Source organism: Neoarius graeffei, chromosome 16 (assembly GCF_027579695.1).
Source record: "Neoarius graeffei isolate fNeoGra1 chromosome 16, fNeoGra1.pri, whole genome shotgun sequence".
Lineage (NCBI taxonomy): Eukaryota > Metazoa > Chordata > Actinopteri > Siluriformes > Ariidae > Neoarius > Neoarius graeffei.
Window position 1 is genome coordinate 57114790 of NC_083584.1, and position 24435 is coordinate 57139224.

Here is a 24435-nt window from a genome sequence, read left to right on the forward strand (position 1 = left end):
ATGTTCCCAAGCCTTGCAGACTTTATCAGTAATGCAAGCACTTCCCACGATTTCTCATCTGTCTTTCAAGCAGCGTCAGAGCACCTGTCGGTAATGAGAAAACAATTTGCGGCATACTTCACAGAGGATTATCGCTCTTTTGCGTGGGTTCGAGATCCATTTGTGTGTACTGCTGACGAACTTCCAGTTGACATGCAGGAACAGCTTACTGAGCTGAAGAGTGACAGTAGACTTAAGGCAGTCTTCACCTCATGCCCTCTTTCGACATTCTGGGCAGCATTGATGCAGGAGTACCCGCAACTGTATGACGTAGCCTTGAAACTGCTCATCCCATTCGCATCGACCTACTTGTGTGAGGCAGGATTTTCAAAAATGACTGCGCTCAAAACGAAATATCACAATCGTGCTCAAATTGAGGATGACTTGAGACTGTGCTTGTCAAACATTTCGCCAAGAATCGAGGATCTTTGTAAGGCAAAGCAGGCTCAGGTCTCGCATTAACGCAAATGCAGATCACAAAGGCACAGTAAAAAGTAAAACCTAAATTCACGCCTGGTCCCAATTCCCAATGATATCAATAGCCAGCTAATGATAAGCCTAATAAAATACCTAATAAAAACACTAATAATAATAATAATAATAATAATAATAATGATGATGCCTATTAATAATAATAGCATAATAATAATAATAATAATAATAATATCAACAACCAACAACAGCAATAATAATAATAATAATAATAATAATAATAATAATAATAATAGGCCTAATAATAATAATAATGCCTGAAAGAACATAAGTCTTGTACTACTGCCAACAGCTTAGTAATGATAATAGGCCATAATAATAATAATTATAATAATTATAATTATAATAATGCCCGAAAGCAGATTAGAAATGTGGTGCTACTGCCAATTATAACAATAGCTTAATAATGATAATAGGCCTATGTATTTCTATGGAATGGATAATGCTACTACTGCTGCTACTACTACTACTACTACTACTACTACTAATAATAATAATAATCTAGCCCAGGGCTATCTATCTATCTATCTATCTATCTATCTATCTATCTATCTATCTATCTATCTATCTATCTATCTATCTATCTATCGGTCGATATAAGGTGCTGTAGGTCGGGTGGCGTCACTGCGGGTGAGTGTGTTTGGGGGGGGATGGGGGCGGGACGAGAAGAGGGGCCCCCAACTGCAATGAACCAGCTTTGGTGGGGCCCAGGTTGCAAAAGGTTGAGAACCCCTGTTTTAGGTCATATTTATGCAGAAATATAGAAAATTCTAAAGGGTTCACAAACTTTCAAGCACCACTGTAGGGCCCAGCTGACTATGGGCGAGAGGTGGGGTACACCCTGGACATGTCACCAGGTCATCGCAGGGCCGACAAACAACCAAACATCCATTCACACCTACAGTCAATTTAGAGCCACCAATTAGCCTAACCTGCATGTTTTTTGACTGTGGGGGAAACTGGAGCACCTGGAGGAAACCCATGCAGATGCAGGGAGAACATGCAAACTCCACACAGAAGGGCCCCTGTCGGTCACTAGGCTCGAACCCAGAACCTTCTTGTTGTGAGGCAACACTGCTAACCACTACACCACCGTGCCGCCCACAGATACACATACAGAGTGGAATTTGCCGAGGTATCTGTTTCGCAGACTCTGAGCCCATGAACAATTTATTGGAACAACATTATTTTAGCCTTAAACACATTTATCAATGTAAATACAGTCCAGAAATTGTGGACTTGCATTTGAAGACAACATTTAAATGAGTGCTGTAAAAAATGTCGCGTTATTAACGCGTTAACTTGACTCAATTTTAACGGCGATAATTTTTTTATCGCGAGATTAACGCTCTGTGACATGGTGTAGGTTTTTCATAAGCTTTTGAAACTGCCAGGAACTTGCAACAGAGACAAACGATAGCAGCTAGACTGTAATGCCCCGCACAGCCAGAGTCCTCTGTCCTCCTCCCAAAGAACCAGCGCGGGCAGGGCGCGCTAGTAGAGATGGGATTTATGGCTCTTTGATGGGATCCGCATCTTTGTGATCCGTTCTTTGAAAAGAGCCGTTCAAAAGACTGGCTCATTTGGCTCTTTTTAAATATTTATTCAGTTTTAAGAAGACAGCGTCTAAAGAAGCCAGATCCCTCTGAACTGTAAACTCAATGCTATCCCAGAAATCCTTCCTGTAATATGCAAATTTGGCCACCTCTGATTGGACAGTGCGACGCATCAACAGGCAGAAAGTGTAAAAGTACAAAATGTGTTAAGTGAGCTGAAACAGTAAAGATCAGATTCAATGCAATATTTATCAACGAACAACTTAAAGTTAATATAATAGTGTACTTTATATTATAAGCAAGCATGTCAAGCCTACCGTCACTGTGTAACCTGTCTCTCTGAGTTGTAGACTAACTCAAGCAGTAGATCACTTCACTCATGGTTCTTTTGCTAGCCCCGGTGTTCGGCTTAGGTTTCACTTTGCAGTGGCTGTGTCAAGACGTGTTATGCTTTGCAATACAAAGCAAGCCCATTCACGTTTTTATGCTGATAAGAGAATTACAATGGTTTTTCATGTGACAAAAATGTGCAATTAAATTGCGATTAATCGTGAGTTAACTATGACAGTCGCGACATTAATCGCGATTAAATATTTTAATCGCTTGACAGCACTAATTTAAATCTAGATAGGTTATTATGAAGTAGTTATTTGTATGAATCATGTGTAGAGGCAAAGATTTTTTTTTATTTGGAGTACACAGAGGATTTCAAAAGGTGAAGGCATCTTAATTGGATTTATATATGACTGGTTATGATTAAAATAAAATTATGAACTCCTCCTACGCCTATTTAAAGTGAGCTCTAAACATATCTGCTCATCCACAGAGACCAGTGGGCTGATTAGTGGTACAGGCTGATGATGCTGTGTACACAAGTCCATGCTGAGTAATGTCTGGATACTGGAGAGGCAGCATGCTGGACTGTGTAGCATATACTGCACTGCTGAGTGGAAGTTGTATCTGTCGTTCTGTGGCATGGTTTCATGTGGCCCTTAAATAGATGCACAAAGATCCTACAGACAGCACTTGAAGCTATGTGAGCCATCGCCACAGGAGTGATGAACTACTGGGGCTGTTAATACAGATGAGAAGCCAAGATTAGCTGACACATGCCATTGCCAGAGCTTGGAGAAAAACACACTGCAACAGCTGCCACAACAGCTGCCACTGATGTTGGACTGGTCATTGGTGCACAGGCCCAGAAGGAATAACATGTTTGAGAAACAAACCAAAAATATGAGGCAACAGGTTACCATTAGGGCGGCACAGTGGTGTAGTGGTTAGCGCTGTCGCCTCACAGCAAGAAGGTCCGGGTTCGAGCCCCGTGGTCGGCGAGGGCCTTTCTGTGCGGAGTTTGCATGTTCTCCCCGTGTCCGCGTGGGTTTCCTCCGGGTGCTCCAGTTTCCCCCACAGTCCAAAGACATGCAGGTTAGGTTAACTGGTGACTCTAAATTGACTGTAGGTGTGAGTGTGAATGGTTGTCTGTGTCTATGTGTCAGCCCTGTGATGACCTGGCGACTTGTCCAGGGTGTACCCCGCCTTTCGCCCGTAGTCAGCTGGGATAGGCTCCAGCTTGCCTGCGACCCTGTAGAAGGATAAAGCGGCTAGAGATAATGAGATGAGATGAGGTTACCATTAACCTTTTTAAGCTGTTTCATCATTCATGCCAAGTTGGGTTTTAAATTTCTCAGCAGCAGCTACAGCTTGTTGTTTTTTCTTCAGAAGTCAGGATGGTCACAGAGTGGGAGAGTTGCCTCAAGACCATGCAATGCCTGGGTCCGTTACCCCTTTTCAACCAAATCAGTTCCAGGGCTGGTTCAGGGCCAGTGCTGGTGCTGGTTCACAACTCGTTCAACTTGAGAGCCAGCTGAAAACCAGTTTGCTTTTTCATAGCTCGGGTTGCTAAGGGGAGCCATGTCATTACGTCACTGTATACATCAGTTATGTCACTGCATTTGCATAAACCTTGGCACGAACATCGAAGCAACAACAACACGGAGAAGAAGAAGAAGCAGCAACAACAACAATAATGGATGAGTGCTGCTTTACTGCATCCATGATATCTCGTCGGTTATTTAAAAATGGTGACCTTTCGTGGTCTTGCTATTGTTGTTGGTCTTAACAACTCCGCCCCCCCCCGCTGACATAAGCGGTTCTTTCGTCTGGCCCAGCAAAGAGCTGGTGCTAGCCTGGAATCAATTTTTCTGGCCCCAGAGCCAGTTCATTGTCAGTGGAAACAGAAAACCCGGTTCCAAACTAAGCACTGGCCCCAAACCAGCCCTGGAACTGATTTGGTGGAAAAGGGGCATGTGAGTACTCCTATACTCATGACTGGCTGCTGTGTAGACAGTTCCACCTTCAGGTCAAGAGCCAGACAGAGCTCCTGATCTCACATGTGAGAGCTCTGTACACATGGCAGATCATCAACATGAAGCTTGAATCATGGATCACGTGAGCCTTTTTACTCCTGTACCAAGCAGGGAGAGCAGTCAACAGCTGAAACCCTGGTAGTAACGCTGGGAATGCTGCACCTCAGACCATTTCAGATGTTAGTCCATCAGGTGCTTTTTCCTGTGAGGTATGCCCCAGCAAAAAGGGTCACAGTAACAACCAGGTATCACCTGGCTCAGAGAAGCTGAAACGGATGGCCAGAGCATAGCAAGGATGTCACGAGGGTGAACCTTTTATAGGTTCCTCATCTGGGTTCATGGACATGAGTTACTTGTGTCACTCTGTAAGCATGCAGGAACCCTCCACGAGTTCCCTGCTGGACCTCGACCTCTTCTTCTCTACTCAGGGGAAGCCATGGCCTAAAAGGTTAGAGAAGCAGCTTTGAGACCAAAAGATTGTTGGTTCGAGTCCTTGGACCAGCAAGAATGGCTGAAGTGCCCTTGAGCAAGACATCTAACCCCCTACTGCTCCCCAGGCTGCTCTGGGTATGTTGTACATCGCTCTGGATGAGCCTCTCCTAAATGCCTGTCAAGTCAAAGTCCCTCCCATGCCAGAATCTGGTTTTCCCAGGCAGTCTCCTATCCCAGTACTAACCAACTCTTTAAGGCATATGGGTGCAGCACTGATTTCAGTTTCAATAGCCCTCAGCCTCTTACCTATACAGCTAGGGTTACAGTGGGGGACTAGTCCTCTGGTAACTGCGAGAGTTTGATTCCCCACTCGCATCTGTGTTGCAGCATGCCTTGCCAGATGGTAGTAGGTACCATTTTTATAATGGCCTTTGGTAAGACCCGACCGTGAGTATAACTTGCGATCTCCTGGTCGAGAGGTGGACATGCTAACCACGAGGCCAACACGTCATCAATGCCTGCTAAATGCCTGTAATGTAATGTAATTATTTCTTAGTTGTGAATTTTGCTGTTCACAAGGGTTATATTTATATTTAAAGACTGTAGAATTGACATAAAATATTAAAATGCACAAATTAATATGAAATGAGATTGACAATATTGAAAAGTCTTTCTCTGGGTTACTTTTATCTCCTCCAGATACATTTACTGGAGCTTGCGATCCTAAATCCCAGCCTCAGGCACGAGAGACACAAGAACCAAGGACATACCTTTGGCCAGTTCTGAATTTCAACAGGATCTCCTTGCTCAGGAAAGCAACAGCAGCCATTGTTCAGTGTAATCTGTGTGCCAGTCAGTGTAACTGAATGAAGATAGTTATTCACACTTGACCTGATCGGAGTTACTGAAAGCAGTTAAATTTTCAGACGGTACCTTTATTTAAATGCGGGTGTGGTTGATTAGGAAGATCAGTGTTTGCTGAAAATTGCCTTTTGAATCACCTGTTCACCTTGAGGGTCAGGAACTTATGGAGGGTCTGGGAAATGTTCTAATTGTGTCATGCCATTTGGCTGGGATGAAGAACTGCCAGACTGACTTTTACATGCTTTAATCTATCCTTTGATAGATGCCTTTAAGAATGTTTGCAATCCAAACAGTTGTTTACTCGTCAATGATTTCTCCATGACTAAAAAAAGAACAAAGATCATGCCCAGCATGTCCAGATTTATCTCTAAGTAGAGCATTCCTAGTGATATTCATCTTCTGCAATTTTGTTTTTAAACTTACTTCATGCATGAAGGCACTGACTCTTCCCACACTGTCTACTGATTCAAAAAAAAAATTAGAAGGGTTAACCTTTTCCATTTCACACTTTTGCATTTGTCAATTTCCTCTAAGAAGTTCACAATGTGGTGCCATAAACTACATATTAATGACTAAAGTTTAATTTGTTTAATTTAAAGGTGGTCAATTTAAAAAATTCTATCATTTAAAAAGATCGCGATGAGTAATTTATGTTTAGCCCAACACTTCTGCTCCTCCAGAATTAGACATATGTATTTCAAACTTTCATTCTATATACACACATTCAGGTCTATAAGTATTTGGACAGTAACAATTGTCCTGATGTTGCCTCTGTACACCACCACCACAGATTTGAAATGAGGCAATCAAGAGGTGGTTGAAGTGTAGACTTTCAGCTTTAATTCAAGGGGTTTGACAAAAATATCACATTTGCCATTTAGGAATCTCATCTCATTATCTGTAGCTGCTTTATCCTGTTCTACAGGGTCGCAGGCAAGCTGGAGCCTATCCCAGCTGACTACGGGCGAAAGGTGGGGTACACCCTGGACAAGTCATCAGGTCATCACAGGGCTGACACATAGACACAGACAACCATTCACACTCACACCTACGGTCAATTTAGAGTCACCAGTTAACCTAACCTGCATGTCTTTGGACTGTGGGGGAAACCGGAGCACACGGACATGGGGAGAACATGCAAACTCCGCACAGAAAGGCCCTCGTCAGCCATGGGGCTCGAACCCAGACCTTCTTGCTGTGAGGTGACAGCGCTAACCACTACACCACCGTGCCGCCCCAATTTAGGAATAACAGCCTTTTTTTTTAAACATAGTCCCTCCATTTTCACAGGATCAAAAGTAATTTGACAAAGTAACAATTATAATGTCTGCCTTTGAAGAACATACCATTGCTTTGCCTTAAGAAGCTCTTGGGTTGAAGGTATGGTTTGGGGCATTAAAGATCAGTTTTGCAGCATCTGATTGAATCTGAGCAGAAAGTATAGCTCTATACACTTCAGAATTCATCCTGCTGCTCCTATCAGCAGTCACATCATCAATAAACACCAGAGACCCAGTTCCACTGGCAGCCGTACACACCCACGCAGGGACGGATCCAGCCCAAGAATCTGACAGATGCACATTTGCAGAAATATTTTCGCTAATTTTACCAGATCGCTATGGATTTTCACAGGGGTGTAAAGCACGCCAAGCCCTTTCCAAAGAGGGCAGTCATGGTTTGGTACAACCGGGGCTCAGCCCATTATTTGCTCCTGAAGCCCCACGCATGCACGGCTCACCGAAAACTTTAATATGAGCCCTGGCTCCAGCCATGTGCACATGCAGGGATTTAAAAATTCATAACTTGGCCACTGAAAGTCCTAGCCCTGCCAAACTGTACAGGCGCCTCCCTCTCCCCAGGACCCAGGCACGCCCTGCTACAACCACAGCTCAGCCCATTATTTGTGGCAAATTTCAACCTCTTTCTGGAGCATTTTATTAATTTGACCTGGATTCTTTGTCTCAGGTCATGCTATACAAAGCATCATGAGAAAACAGGTAATTAGGTCAGGTAAGCATCACCGCTTACCACAGGTGGTTGGATCCTGAACCATTGGTCTGTTGGTTGAGTGTGGTTATAACCCATGTAGCCAGGTAGCAGTAAAGTAAACAACCACCCCATGACTGATACCAAGTGGTGCACATACATTTCTGACCGATGCAGGTGCATTGGTTGCATCAGTCTGGATCCGTCCCTGCCATGTCCACCATGTTTGACAGATGTGGTAAACTTTGGATCATGAGCTCTTTCTTTCCTTCTCCATACTCTTCCTTCCCATCCTTCTGGGATGAGTTAATCTTGGTTTCATCTGTCCAGAGAATCTTGTTCCAGAACTGGGCACTCTTTCTAACAAAAGTCTAATCTGGTCTTTCTGTTCTTGAGTGTTCCCAGTGGTTTGCATATTGAAGGGGTTTTTCTTCACCAAGGAAAGAATTCTACAATCATCCACTTTCGTTTTTTTCCGTGGTCTTCCATGCCTTTTGTTGTTGCTGAGCTAGCCAGTGCATTCCTTCTTTTTAAGGATGTACAAAACTGTTGATTTGGCCACTTCTTAAGTCTCTGCTCTCTCTCTCTCTCTCTCTCTCTCTCTCTCTCTCATGGGGCCGTTTTTGTTTTGGCTCCCCCCAGCCTAATGATGGCCTCCTTCATTTGCATCGACACCTCTTGTGACCGCATATTGAGCATTCCCATGAACAGCTGCCAAATGCAAATTCAATGCTTGGAATCAACTCCAGACCTTTTATTTCATGACAAATTGAGGCGGTAATGAGGAAACAGGCCACACCTGAACAATTTCATGGACATCAGTCAATTGTCCAATTACTTCTGAGCCTCTGGAAATGGAGGGACTGGGTAAAAATGGATGAAATTCCTAAATAGTGAATGTGATATTTTTTGTCAAATGCCTTAATTAAAGCTGAAACCTTAAATCACAGTGACTGCTTAATTTCAAATTCAGCAAAGTCATTGTGTCTATTACATGAAAAATGTGTCACAGTCCAAATATTTATGGATTCACTCTTTCTGGTCTCTCTCAGATGGATGGATGGATGGATGGATGGATGGATGGATAGATAGATAGATAGATAGATAGATAGATAGATAGATAGATAGATAGATAGATAGATAGATAGATTTCTATGATGCTTGCTTTGTATGTATATAATTAGATGTCCCCTCATGTTCATTGAGAGACACAATGGTGAATAAAAACGACGGGGTAGCTGCACATCGGTGCACATAAACAGAATGTGTCTCATTGGTGTGCTGCACACATCGGATGTGTAGACAGGCTTTTTTTTTCAGTTCAGCTCATCCAAGTTCACCTTTTTATGACCGCAGCCATTTTAAAGAAACGTTTGATGAAGATCGTGTGTGTGTGTTGTATCTGTAATGCTCATCTTGTGTGATGAAAAGAATGAGGAGCAGCTCTGCATTCACACCCCCACAGTCCAGGGCAGTCAGGAGCAGATGCACCGTCTCGGCGGACACTTCCTCCCGTCCCCTCAGTACCTCAGCTCCCAGAACGGCAGAAAAGAGCCACAGCGTAACAGTTAGACAAGAGAAGAATAATGACATGTGGCACGACAAATCAGATGAAGAGCCACAGAAGTGTAAAAATGCACTGAAATATTCTCCAGAATTGCAAATTATCCTGACAGTGACACACTCTCCACTTCAGCACTTTCAGATGTTTTAGTTGCTTCAGATGCTTTTAGTGTTCTCAGGACGAGTGTTGAAACGAGAACACGTACATTTGCACAAAAAAAAAAATGTCTTGCAAAAAGGACAAATGGTTGTTACTCAGGGCGGCACGGTGGTGTAGTGGTTAGCGCTGTCGCCTCACAGCAAGAAGGTCCGGGTTCGAGCCCCGTGGCCGGCGAGGGCCTTTCTGTGTGGAGTTTGCATGTTCTCCCCGTGTCCGCGTGGGTTTCCTCCGGGTGCTCCGGTTTTCCCCACAGTCCAAAGACATGCAGGTTAGGTTAACTGGTGACTCTAAATTGACCGTAGGTGTGAGTGTGAATGGTTGTCTGTGTCTATGTGTCAGCCCTGTGATGACCTGGCGACTTGTCCAGGGTGTACCCTGCCTTTCGCCCGTAGTCAGCTGGGATAGGCTCCAGCTTGCCTGCGACCCTGTAGAACAGGATAAAACGGCTAGAGATAATGAGATGAGATGAGGTTGTTACTCACACTGGTGACAAGCTTTGTGGCTACACTACACATGGATTAAAGCAAAAAAAAAATCATCTGACTGAAAAAAAAAGCTCCATGTCGTTGGCCCCTACCACTTCAGCGATGCGTCAAATTTTAAACGCCGTGTTGTCCATTATCCCCTCTCGGCCCCTACTTATAGTACATTTACATAATTTTAACAATGACTAAAGCTAAGGCAAGACTTTACCATTGTCATTACTGGCTATAAATGATGAAACATCAAGTTTTCAGCGCAAAGTGCAAATTTATTTCAACAATACTTTAGTAATGCACAAAAGTGGTTCAGAGAAAAGTGCAAGTGCAGTCGAACTGGAACCATGCTTTCAAAAGAGTGGAACAGAAAGAACTTGCAAGAAAAGTAAAGTGAAAGTTCACTTTTTCTGCTTCTTCGCAGTGAAGCCAAAGGCATCTAGTTTTTTGCCATTGCTTCCATAGACTTTTTTTTATGGCAAACTACACAAAAGCGCACACCTGCCATTTTCATCTTTTTGCACCATGAACTAAATGGCTTGCCATTATCGCCCATTTCATTTCGCCAAGCCCATCTCCACTTATTCTTTACCGTTTTGTCGATGTCTGACACATCTGTGCCTTCATTTAAAAGAAGCGCGTCCATGCTGGCAAAACCGAAAGTAATTTGACGCGCTCTAGTGATGGAAATCGAAGGGCCTATGTCCGGTGGCCTTATACGCAGTACTCGAGTTGAGGGGGATGTGGGGGGAGGCATCCCCCTTCTGAAATAAAAATCTCAAATCATCCCCCTTATAAAACGGCCATCCCCCCATCACATCCCTTGTGCCATTTTACCGATTAATGTGGAAATTAGCCTACTATTATTTTAACAAATATTACTACCATTTCAACATTAGAGGCTTTGCGCAGTGATAGCCTACATGTAGCCAGATAAAAAAGACGCATGTTTATTTATTCGGTTGCACCGCTCATTCACACCTATACGGAGGTTTCAGTCACTGAAAACAGCTACTTTCGCAAATTCTGGGCAGAGTGGAGATTTATGAAAACTCCATCTTCAGACACGCGTGTAAATCGGGAAAATGAAGCAGCAGTGGGCGAGACGGCGCGCGCGAATATAATGAGTCATAGGTGTGAATCTTTCACCGAATGCCAATTGTCCCGGTTCTTCATGAAATCGCACGCGCACGCACAAATTCATTAGGTTAACTTTCAAATAACTGTTCTTGTGCACTTGCGACACCGGAGCCACTTTCCTGAATTTTGAGCTTCGGAGTATTCGCTTCTTTATCTATTTAATCAATGAATTTATTTGTCACATACATTAAATTACTAATGTAAAACATTAGTAGCCTATTTAAGCAATCGGTGTTTTCTCCACTGTTTTCTGACCTTTTGTGCTGAGTGAATGAGACACTTCATTACACTCCACTGACTGACTTCCAATTCCGGACTTTTTTGAAAATGTAAAATATAGGCCTACGAGATGTTTTTTTGGGACTTAATTCGCGTTGGTCCTTCACTATTAATTTTTGAGACTGACGAGGCATTAAATACTGTGGAATTATTTTCTCCTTACTATGAAGTTTGGCATCTTAGGCCCACTTTACACGGGGACGGTCTGAAAGAAAAACGCAAAAGTCCGTTTTCGTTCTCACTTTTTTCCGCGTCTACATGACCGTTTTCAAGGAGGAAATCTGCGTCTATACGGTGACGCATAAATGTGTGGAATTCAATTGGATGTGCATGCCAGGCGGCTTAGTGGTGCTGTGAAAGACCTCCGCTATGTCTGCACGCATGCGCAATGTCTTCCGTCCTGTCTGATCTGCACATCTGCGCCGCGAAAACTTTGACTACTCTGCCTATGGCTACTTGTGAGGTTGCCAGAGCAGCTTGAAGGTCCGTTGGATCGATGTAATCAGACATACTGTAGCCGTTCTATACGAGTGGGTGGAACACAGAGGACGGCAGGACAGAGATCAGGTTTACAAATAGGCTTTATTGCCACACTTTTCAGTCTAACAATATTTTTAAACCAACAGACACACACGCAACCAGCGTCTAGCTTGGGGATGAGCTTCTCTGCTCTCCCTCTTTAAATAGGGTGCGGTCACTGGGAAGACACACAAACACAGGTTAATTGACATCAGGTGTAGTGATTCTGCCACTTACCTTCCCTGACTCCACCCTCCTGTCACAGACCGGCGCTTGACCACGCCCCCACTGCCACACATGCTCTTACTATGACGTAAACGCGTACCCGACGTGAGCAGATCCGAGCAGAGTTTCGCGTATTGGGTAGTTTAGACGGATATGCAACGGGGGCTGTTTTTAACTTATCCACTCTGGAAGGCGTTTTCAATTTTTTCCGTTTTTCAGCCTCGAAAACGCCGTCCCCGTGTAGACGAAAGGCACTTCCGATAAAATATTTAGTCGTTTTTCCCGACAGCGTCCTCGTGTAAACGGGCCCTTAAACAAGTGTCGGGAAATCTTGCAGCCCGACTCTGCAGCCTCCAATGTTTAAGTGAACTGCTGAAATCATAATGTTTAAAGATTAAATCGTAGGCTAATCAAACCAAAGAAAAACACAGCCTTTCCAGAACGTTGTCTGCCGAAGCCTGTTTAACCTACAAAACGCTTAATAGCAAAGGTCTTGCTGCGGCTTCAACTTTTCACCTGATCACCTTTCAATAGGCAAATATCATTATTACTACTACTACAAAAGGCCTAGTATTAGTAGTAGACAAGTAACCTAGTTGCCTAGTAGTAGGACAGCCAAATTGTTTCATCAGTGGCCTACGCCGAGCCTTCCCGGGACGAGACAGTAGCGGAGGCTGTATTTATTTATTTATGCCTATCTAGCGCAACAACTTATTCCTTTACATATACTCAAACATAGCACAAGAAAGGGTTCAACAACAGGCAATCACAGCAGCTTGGTGAAGTTCTAAATCACATTGGTGTCAGACCTATGGGCCTACCCCCCCTTTTTTTCCCTCGGATCTGCATCACTCTCATTATTGACCTTTAGCGCTCCCAGTTGACGGAAATCTGTCGCAGCGACGGAAAACTTTAATCCATGCACTACATCAGTCATTTACATGGGTTGCGTCAAGGACAAAAAAATGTTTTGATCACCGGAGCAAAATCCTGGCCATTTCCAAGATTGAGTTCCTTCATCTACCTGACCTTGCTGAAGATAAGGAAAACCTGAGGGAAAAAAACTGATCATGAGGAGCTTCTTTTTTAAAATTAAACTTTCATGAGCAACGCGTTTCGTCTTGTAAGCAGCGTTTCATCACCCAGCTATCGAGCTCGAGATGAAAGGTGACCACAAGGCCTGTACTGGTGCAAAACGATATGTGAAAGATAGGGGTGAAAAAAATGCATCGTAACATGATACACCATGATGGAAAATTTGAAGATGTGAAAATCAGAATATGATGCAATTGCACTGTTTGAACACCAGAGGTTCCACAACCTAAAATATATATAGAGAGCACGCTGGGCCTGACCACTCCAAATCACAACGACCAGCACACATTATACTGTATTACAGTAGGCAGATCAGATGCTCGCTGGCTGTGATGTGAAAATTGTGCATGCAGACGCTCATCTAAGTTTCCAAACCTGTCATTGCTTAACTCTTGAATATTTTCTATCGTGAACACTATCATTAAAAAGCTTATAATTTCTGCTTTTCAAAGAAATGTATCTGGGTAAGATCTGTTCAGTACTTTGGGAGTAACTGCAGATCGAAGTCGGTACAACAGAGTAAAAACTCTGCTCGCGGGACATCCGGAAACTGCAGGTGATTTTTGAGTCACGGAAAAGCAGTCAGGCTCCCTCTCTCTCTTCTGATCGGTTTCCAACTGGATTACTCGTGAATATCAATCAGATAACTTTTATATGGATGTTCTCTCTCTCTCTCACTGTTTCTGATGAAGGATTCAGCAAAATCTCCTGTCTGCTAGTTTTGATGTTATGATTCATGGGAGACTTTGAAGGGGGTTTTCATAGCTTTACCTACTTATTTTTTTTTTCAAATCAAACTGATTCCTGTAAATAAATAACTATTTTTGAATATAACTCTAGTTGTTTTGATAAAAAATATTGCGATCTTAGTGGACGGAATGAGATTTTAAAACACCAGAAGTCAGAAACGCGAGTATCAATTTCAGTTCAGTGAACTGGAATTGTTTATTGGATGTGGAGCAGACAGTATTTTCGAGGTTTGCCTTGAAAGCTGTGAATATTAATCGAAATAATCAATTATATTATTTCATATAAACACTAGTAGGCTCAACTTAGAAATACAAAGGCCTACAGAGCACAAAGAGGCGATTAGAAATAATCTATTACTTTTTTATTGTGTACCAATTTAACATTTATTTTTACGAAATTAGCATAATTAACCACTAATTTGCATAATGTTTGACTATTTTTTCAAACTTTGTATTCAGTATACAACCATCTATGTACCTGCCAATTCCCATGTAAATATCTTGAAAAATAGAAAAGTTATTCAGAAAAAAAAAACATTTGATCTCATTGGTTAATGAGGCCCATTTTGGACCATGTGATCCTCATACAGAATGTTACGGCAGTTTTCGAAAAATTAAGCCATTTTTTCAATCTTTGATTTGTAATGTCTCAAGAATGGATAAGCATTTTAATTCTGTAAAAAGTATGTTGTTCTGCATTCAATTCTGAATTCAGTGAGAGCAGTTTAAAGCAATTTGGACTGAATTTTTACCCGATATGCCTAGTTGCAGTCACATAACTACTGTATAACAGTTAAATGAGCTCTAAATGAACAGGAGTCGGGCATTTTAGCTGAATTGGACCTCTATTTCTGGTGAAAGTTGTGCCTCTGTCACTGTACCGAGCTCCATGTGTTTCAACCGATTCTTTTCTCTGGTCAGAGACTTTGATTATTCAAAGCAATTTTGGGGAGAATTTCTAAATTTGTTGATTTATTTTTAAGATATTGTGAACCTGTAGTATATTCTGTTAACATTAAACATCTGTTCATGGTGATTATTTATTAATTTATTTTGATGCAGACAAAAATGCACATTGCTTTGCATGGTTTATGATACAAACAACATACAAGTCAATATTCAGTCATCGTTTTTCTTCACTCACATTTTATTCAAAATATTCTGAGAATCAAACTGAATCAAATCATGATGCCAGCATTGTGAAATTAATTGACTCGTGACTGAAGTGAGCCATTACACCCCTAATGAAAGGCAAATATAGAGAATGGTGATATAAACTCTTTGCCCTGGCTGACTAAATCTTTGGTTAAAACTGGAAATTTCTGTCGATCAAGGAAAAACTGCCATATTCGCAGACAGGTAATGAGCCTGTTGGATGTCTTTCTGCTTGGAACTGGTTACCAATTAGGCATAAATGTGGAGAATTTTTACTCCAATCTCTCTCTGCTCAAAGAATGGAGCCAATTACAAATTGGAGCCCGTGGCACTGTCGGAGCAAACACAAGCTGCTTTTCAAAAACAACTGCTAATGACCTCCCAAAGAAAGCAGAAGTTTCACTGTCTCGAGGAGGGTAATGAGCACGCAGAGCGGCTGGAGTAGGAAGGACATTTCCATCCCAGCAGCTGCGCTGGATTACAACAAACACATGGGAGGAGTAAAGCTGTCAGATACTCTGATCAGCGAGAACAGAAGCCTGAACAGTTTTTCCCAGCATCACTTGGACATTTCCGTGGCGAATCCCTTCCTACTGCGCAAGAAAACACAAAAAGCTGCTGATGCTGAAAGCATTCCCTGAACATGATCTACGGTATATTTGACAGTTATTTAACACTGTACACATTTATATACTTCTTTGTATATTCTGTTATTCAGTGGCAAACCATCAGGGCCTTCTAGGCCTTCAGAGAAGGCCCAAACATATCAGCATTTCAAATGTTATATTTAAGTTCTTTCATTTTTTTAATTGCTTTCATTCTTTAATAATTTCATTATAGTTTTTGTGCGCATGCACCAGCTCACGTGCAGCCTTCAACGAATGTTCCTGATCCTTTTTCTCTATTTTTTCTACTTGTCTTACCTTTGTTTTTGGGTTCTTTTCCCATTACCATAACACTGTAATCAAGCCACTATGAGGGTTGCAAGAGTTTTGGTGTTTTTGCTCGCAGTCGCAAAACTTTTTTCAGCGTAGCCACGCAACAACTCCATGCCGCCCGCATTGTTTACACCAGGGATCAGCTGATTGAATTGAAGCTGGCTGCTCCAGCGACAAGACCGGAAGAGATCCCTGCGGTAATTTGGCAGAAAACACACAGAGGATGCAGGGGAAATAAGAAGCTACGGAGGAAGAGGGTAGCCTTGAGACAATGGAAGCTTATTGAAAAATCTTATAAGCCATGTCTCCCCTCTATCATCATGGGGAACGTGAGGTCCCTCGGGAATAAAATGGACGAGCTGACGGCACTGGCCCAGAGTCAGACGGAGTATCGGGAGTGCTTCGTGGAGACATGGCTGCACTGGGATGTTCCCGATGACAATGCTACAATCAAGAGCTTTCACACGGTGCATGCAGACAGAGACTGCGCCAGGAGCGGTAAGCACAAAGGGGGAGGGCTTGCCGATTGTGAACAACCGGTGGTGTAACCCAGCTCACATCACTGTGAAGGAGCGCATCTGCAGCCCAGATGTTGAACTGTGTGCTGTCGGACTTCGTCCATATTACCTGCCCAGGGAGTTTTCTAATGTTATTATGGTGGCTGTTTATGTTCCCCCCTCTGCAAACCCGAACACTGCTTGTGATACTATTCACTCTGCAATAGCTTGTCTACAGACTCAACACCTGAGTGCATTCATTGCTATCTCAGGTGACTTTAATCATGTTAATTTGGACAAAACACTTTCCACTTTCACCCAATTTGTGAACTGTCCTACCAGAGAGGGAAGAACAATAGACCTGCTGTATGTTAATGTTAAAGAGGCTTACAGCTCTCCCCCCTCCCCCCACTGGGCAGGTCAGACCACAACCTGATTTACCTCTCCCCCTGCTATGTGCCTCTGGTGAAGAGACTGCCCACCACATCAAAGATGGTGAGGAGATGGACAGACGAGCCCAATGAGACACTGCAGGGATGCTTCAAGGTGACAGACTGGCAGACACTGTGTGAGCCCCACAGAGACGACATTCATGGGCTCCCCAGATCTGCATCACGGGATACATCAACTTCTGTGTGGACACCATTGTCCCAGCTAGGACGGTCAGCTGTTACCCCAACAACAAGCCGTGGGTAACGAAGGACATCAAAGCCCTCTTAAATGAGAAGAAGAGGGCTTTCAGAACCGGCAACAAGGAGGAGGTGCGAGGAGTACAGCATGAACTGAGAGCAATGATCAGGGAGGCCAAGGATAAGTACAGGAGGAAATTGGAGTGGAAACTCCAACAGAACAACATGAGAGAGGTGTGGAGTGGAATGAAGACCATCACTGGTTACAAGCCAACCAACAGTGAAGGAGTGGATGGCAATGTGGAAAGGGCAAATGAGCTGAATCTCTAACAGATTTGATGGCATGACCCCAACCCACCACCACCACTCTTCTGCATGATGGCTACAACCACACACTTTACATTCTCTCCCTTCCCCCACCTCTTCTTGCCCAACCTCATCCCCATTTCATGACTTCGCTCACACCTCCTCAACAGACCCCCTGGCTGAGCACCCCCCCCCAAGAAACACCTTCATCCCTCCCCCACCCATCACCCCCACACCAATCATCAGCGAGGAGCAAGTGAGAAGACAGCTGAAGAGACTCCATGCAGGAAAATCAGCAGGCCTGGATGGTGTTAGCCCCAGGTCCCTGAAGACCTGTGCCCTCCAGCGAAGTGGAGTACTTCAACATGTCTTCAACATGAGCCTGGGTCTTCAGAGGGTCCCCGTGCTGTGGAAGACGTCATGCCTCGTCCCTGTACTGAAGAAGCCGCATCCCAGCGACCTCAAAGACTACAGGCCCGTGGCATTAACGACACATTATGAAGACCCTTGAGAGACTCATCCTGGAGCAGATCTGGCCTATGGTCCAACCACTTCTTGACCCCCTTCAGTTCACTTACCAGCCCCGTCTTGGAGTAGAGGACGCAATCTTCTACCTGCTCAACAAAGTCTACAGCCACCTGGACAAGCCAGCCAGCACTGTGAGGATCATGTTTTTTTATTTCTCCAGTGCTTTTGACACCATCCGGCCAGCTCTGCTGGGTGAGTTGACAGCGATGCAGGTGGATGTCCCACTGATGTCCTAGATTGTAGATTATTTGACTGGCAGACCACAGTACATGTGCTTGCAGTGCTGTATGTTGGACAGAGTGATCAGCAACACCAGGGCTCCGCAAGGGACTGTCCTTTCTGCTTTCCTTTTCACTCTCTACACCACTGATTTCAACTACTGCACGGAGACCTGCCACCTCCAGAAATTTTCTGATGACTCTGCAGTGGGCGGCACGGTGGTGTAGTGGTTAGCGCTGTTGCCTCACAGCAAGAAGGTCCGGGTTCAAGCCCCGTGGCCAGCGAGGGCCTTTCTGTGTGGAGTTTGCATGTTCTCCCTGTGTCTGCGTGGGTTTTCTCCGGGTGCTCCGGTTTCCCCCACAGTCCAAAGACATGCAGGTTAGGTTAACTGGTGACTCTAAATTGACTGTAGGTGTGAATGTGAGTGTGAATGGTTGTCTGTGTCTATGTGTCAGCCCTGTGATGACCTAGCGACTTGTCCAGGGTGTACCCCACCTTTCGCCCGTAGTCAGCTGGGATAGGCTCCACCTTGCCTGCGACCCTGTAGAACAGGATAAAGCGGCTAGAGATAATGAGATGAGACTCTGCAGTGGTTGGATGTATTACTGGTGGTGATGAGAGTGAGTACAGGATGGTGGTGGACAACTTTGTCACGTGGAGCAGGAAGAACCACCTACAGCTCAACGTGACGAAGACGAAGAACTGGTGGTCGATCTGAAGAGAAACAGGGCTCTGGTCAACCCTGTTAACATCCAAGGGGTCAGTGTGGACGTGGTGGAGGAATATAAGTACCTGGGGATGTACTTGGATAATAAACTGGACTGGTCCAAAAACGTGGACACTGAATACAAAAAGGGCCAGAGCCGTCTCTATTTTCTGAGATGGCTGAGGTCCTTCAACATCTGCCGAATGATGCTGCAGATGTTCTATGAGTCTGTGGTGGCCAGCGCCATCCTGTACGCTGTCATCTGCTGGGGCAGCGGCTTGAAGGCGAAGGACACTAACAGACTCAATAAGATCATCAGAAAGGCCAGCCATGTTGTAGGCGTGGAACTGGACTCTCTGATAGTGGTGTTGGAGAAGAGAGCACTGTCCAAAATAAAAACAAACAATCTTAGACTGTCCTTCCCACCCTCTACATGTGGAGCTGATCAGCCACAGGAGCACATTCAGTAAACGTCTGATTCTTCCACGCTGCACAACTGAGAGACACAGGAAATCATTCCTACCTGCTGCTGTCAAGCTGTACAATGCCATTGTATGACTGTGGTACACTTCTTACCATGTATCCTTAACTCAGGTGCAATATATGTATATAGGAATCATTGTATATAAAATCACTTGATTTTGCTTTTACTTAAGTTATTGAACTTATTTATTTTCTTTTTATTTATTCTTTTTTTTTAAAGACTATTTTATCCTCTATTTTCAGACATGTTTACTTCTTTGATTCAGGAGCTTGGTTGCAAATTTGAATTTCCCTTCGGGGATTAATAAAGTAATTCTGATTCTGATAATCATTCACTTCTAATTTTAATTTGGCCTCGTTTTCTATCAAATTTGCTTCAGAAATGAAAGGGTTACTGTCCTGAAAGAAGTGTTGCCAGGCAAAAAAAAAAAAAAAAACTCGCCCAGCAGCACTTATTTTATACCTATATGTTGATAATGGTAATATATCTCAACAAGGGTGTAAAAACGGTGTTGATATTGGTGGGGACATAATTTGGCCAAGCGCCCCAGTGCGCCATGGTTGTCGCACGAAATGTGGCCTACACTGTACAAATTATTGGTTGTCCATTCCTTTGTGTTATTTTGATTTTTAGCACCAGGTACACTTAGTCTTAGACTTAGGCTAACATCTGCATGCATACGGGCAATACATTATCACACAGAGAAAGTGGACATTGAAGTTGCTGTGAATTTCGCTGTAGTGGATGACCTACCCAAAATACAACAACACAATCAATCAAAATTACGGTATGTGCTGCTGCTTCATTTTCACACAACTTTTACTATTTTCACACATTTGAAACATCATGTGCTTCCTTTTGAGTTACTGCAATTTCAGAATCTGGAAGTAATGTAGGTATGGGTGGTAGAAGTGTGAAGAGTTTTGGTAGTTGTAGTGCATTTTGCAAAAATGTTTATTCATTAAGTTGAAAGGGTTAAGTGACAATTGTTTCACATTTTTACATTTTCACATTTTATTGCAGAGGTTACATACATACGCATATACACATGCATATATACATATGCATATACATGCAAACAATGAGCAAGAAAAAAGTAAATATAAGTAAACATTTAGCATTACCTACAAGCATTTATTAGTGTGTGTGTGTGAGAGAGAGAGAGAGAGAGAGAGAGAAAGATTGCAAACAGAAACTCCTTGCTGTTACAGGATCATATGATAAAAATGTGGCCTATTTACTACCCAACTCTTGGACAAAAGAGCCAAATGCATGGCGGCAGCGGTCATTTCTACAGATAAACTGCTGGCTTAAGGTGTTTTTGCCTTCTGAGGCAGAAGCTAAACAATTGGAGTCGAGCGCTTGGCAGAAGAAAACGTCACTGTCTGAAGAGGTTCTCTAACAAGGCTATTTTGTTTTGAATAGCTTACCGTTGACTGGGTAAAATAATGTCTTATGTCCTCCTTACGTTGTCTTTTATTGCCCGACATCACTGCCTGTGTGCTGTTTTGCTGTAGCAGCGAGCTGGATGCTGATTTTACCGCTTGCTACTGCTTACAGCCAATGACAACAAAAAACCATAGCAACCTCAAGGCAACGGGAGGTGGGCCAATCAAAGCTTCATAAAGCTTTTTTACCTGCTGTCCCTACCAATAGTCAGCCGTCTTTGAGAGGTCTGTTCACAACTGAAAATCAGCTGGAAGCGACACCGCGTTTGGTGTTTTTATTCAGCGTTTCCCGCATCGCGGCTTCTCCATTCAAAAATGGTATGGACATTTTAAACTCAGCTGAATATTGGTATGGACGCATCCATACCGTCCATACGCATTTTTACGCCCATGTATCTCAATCATCAGCTGTCAGGTTATAGTCCTATGAAACTCTATGACCTTGAGTTTGACATTTCAGAGTCATTCAAGGTCAAAGGTCATGGTGCCAAACGAAAGCTCATATGGCACTTCCTTTAAGTTGATAATGGTAAACATCTGTTTACCATCAACTGTTTTCAAGTTACAGCCCTCTGAAAATCCCTGACCTTGAATTTGACCTTTCAAGGTCACTCAAGGTCAAAGATCATGGTGCCAGATGAAAGGCCATATGGGAGTTCCTATATACTCATAATAGTAAACATCTGTCTATCGGTCTGTGAAGATTCTCAGTCATCCAGGTCATAGTAAACTGTGGGTGGTAAAAGAGAGCAACTGGACTTGCTTGAAGATTCTTGAAGATGTTTCACCTCTCATCCGAAAGGCTGAAGAACTGAAGAAGCCTTTCGGATGAGAGGTGAAACATCTTCAAGAACCTTCAAGCAAGTCCAGTTGCTCTCTTTTACCACCCACAGTTTATCTGTCTATCGGCAACCGTTTGAGTTATAATGGAAAATATGTTATTTTGACCAAAAGGTTGACCCTCCCGGTGACCTTGATCTTCACCTTGACCCGATTACCCCCAAATTTTAAATCAGGTAATCTACAGATCATTGCCCACCTACCCTGAAAATTTGAAGTCAATTGGTGCAACCGTCTTGACGCTAGATTGTTAACAGATAGACACACAAACAAACAAACAAAAAGGTCAAAGGTCATGGTGCCAAATGAAAGCCCAAAAAATGACTTCCTATCTGTTGATAATGATAAACATCTCTCCATCTCTGAGTTATAATGGAAAATATGCAAATTCTAGTAGTGACCTTGACCCCCGACATTTGACCCCCAACCGCTAAGAAAACTATGAGAGATATCCCATCATGTAGCATATCAGTGGAAGTAGAATTGAAAGATGAAAATTTTGGAATTGGTTTGAAGTAAATATGATGAATATGAAGGAAGATATCACGAAAAAAAAGATTTTGACCTTTTTGGTGACCTTGACCGGATGACCCTCAAAATGTTGGAGGTTCTATTTGAGACCAATACCTATCTATCCTGAAAGTTTCATGAAGATTTGTCCAGCCATTTTCACGTAATGTTGCTAACAACAAAACAAAGAAACCCCACCGAAAACAATACCTCGCCATGGGCAAGGTAAACATTAAAATCATGTTATCCACTGAGATATTTTGTTTTTTGTCTCTAGGCTGAGAAGAGTTTAGAGCTAGCTCACTCATTGGTTAGGACTTCATTGCTGGGACAGAAGGCCATGACAGTGTATGTTTATGTAGGAAGTGACAGATTAATTAACTAATCAGATTTTGATTTATTGTGGGCCAGACCAAAAATGTATTGCTCTTGGCCTTTTCGAAGGCCAAGGTGGCAGTGAAGTAGGATCGTTATGTCCTCAGTGATGGCAGAGGAGATTGACATGGCCAGCTTAATAGCGTTACCTTTTTCAAGGCGGTCTTTTGCAAAGAAACAAATAATACAAAAGAGAAAACCAATTCCAGCACTGGACTCAACAGAAAAGGGGAAAACTGTTGAAAGGCATTTCAAAGTCGAGAATTATCAACACTACCTGTGGACAGAATCGACTGGGAGCCTTGGCTCTGACTTCAATAGAGAAAGGACTTCTGTTGGAGCTTAAATCTAAGGACAAATTTTATGACGCTACCGTTGCCAATTTCACAAAGGAGGACAGACGGATGGACTTTATTTTCAAGTAGCCTAATTGAGGTGAGTTGGGTGGTTTTATATTTATATATTTTATATTATGGGTTTTGTATTTCCCAGGGTGGAAGGAATTAATTACAACTACTCAAATTATTGTAAAGGAGTCATTCTTTTGGGTACTTTTACTCTTTTTTTATATTGTGGCGACCCGGGCGGTCGTACATGATGGACAGTTCCAGGTTTTGCTGCCATGGGACTGTAAATGTTGATGCTTGTGTTGTTTAACTTACTGTTTGTGTCAAAAGTTATTGCAGTTATGATGTGCATTTATGCTCGTATTCCTGTAAAGAAGGTTAAGCTTTGTTTGTAGCCGACCACCGTGACTGAAAGGGGTATGGTAGTTAGGGGGCTTCCAGCTGGTGTAGCGTTCATCAGTAGTGTTAGCGAATGCTAATAAACCAGTCAAGCCAGTACTATTCAGAGCAAGTAGCACAGGCTAACAACCGAGAAACTACGATTTCTATCCCAATATTCTTCTTCCACGCTCACTCGCCACAGTATTTTTCACTCAGACTTAAGTATTCGTTTCCCTATGTAATTTACCGAGTTACTTTTAAAATCTACATCAGCTACACACAATGGAGCGACCTGGCAGCCTGCCGCTAATCCCTTGCAAAATTCTCTGCCCTGTTGCTTTTTTGGTGTCTGGTTAAGTTTTGGCTGAGCTCAAGTCCCAGCTCTAATAGTAACGGCTGGGCACTGCTGTTATTATATACTGTATTTACACCAGAGTGCTATTGAGGTCTTGAATGTTGGTCAGAAGGCATTAGCTCAGACAGCAGTACCATAATTCATCTCACAGGTTTCGATTACTGTGCTTGTTCTAATAGGTTATAATTTCTAAAGAAACGGCTCACCCATGGGGTCATATACAGAGACTGTATAATTGGTGATGTGGGAATGTTTTCTGTCAGGAGACTTATTTAACATTTAAAGCAGGAGTCTCCAGGGGCAGTGTTTGGTAACAGTCAGTAGGTTTTCTGCCTTGGGAAATTCTTCAGGACAGAGAACATTCCAGGCTTCTTGGTAACAAGACAATTTTTTTTAAATCAACTTCAAGAAGGAAGAAAAAGAGCAGCTGGTGAGAGAATGACTGTTCTATGTGATTGTAGGAACAGACTTGTGAGTGCGAGACTGAAACATTACAGTGAGCCCAAGCCACACAATATACAACTGACTATATAGCAAACATATGCTAACAGAATGCAAGCACAGACACACACACACACACACGGCAAACTCTCTGCTTCAGTCAGGCACCTTTTCTTCATGGAGTCACTCCAGGTTAAAGAAATCAACGCCGCGACTGAGAAGTTCCTGTTTGATGGTGAACGCAGCTCACCCTGCACTTCAGATGAAGAGTCACACCAGTGAAAGCTCACCATGTTTTGTTCTGTTCTATTCTAATGTACAGCTTTTGTTTC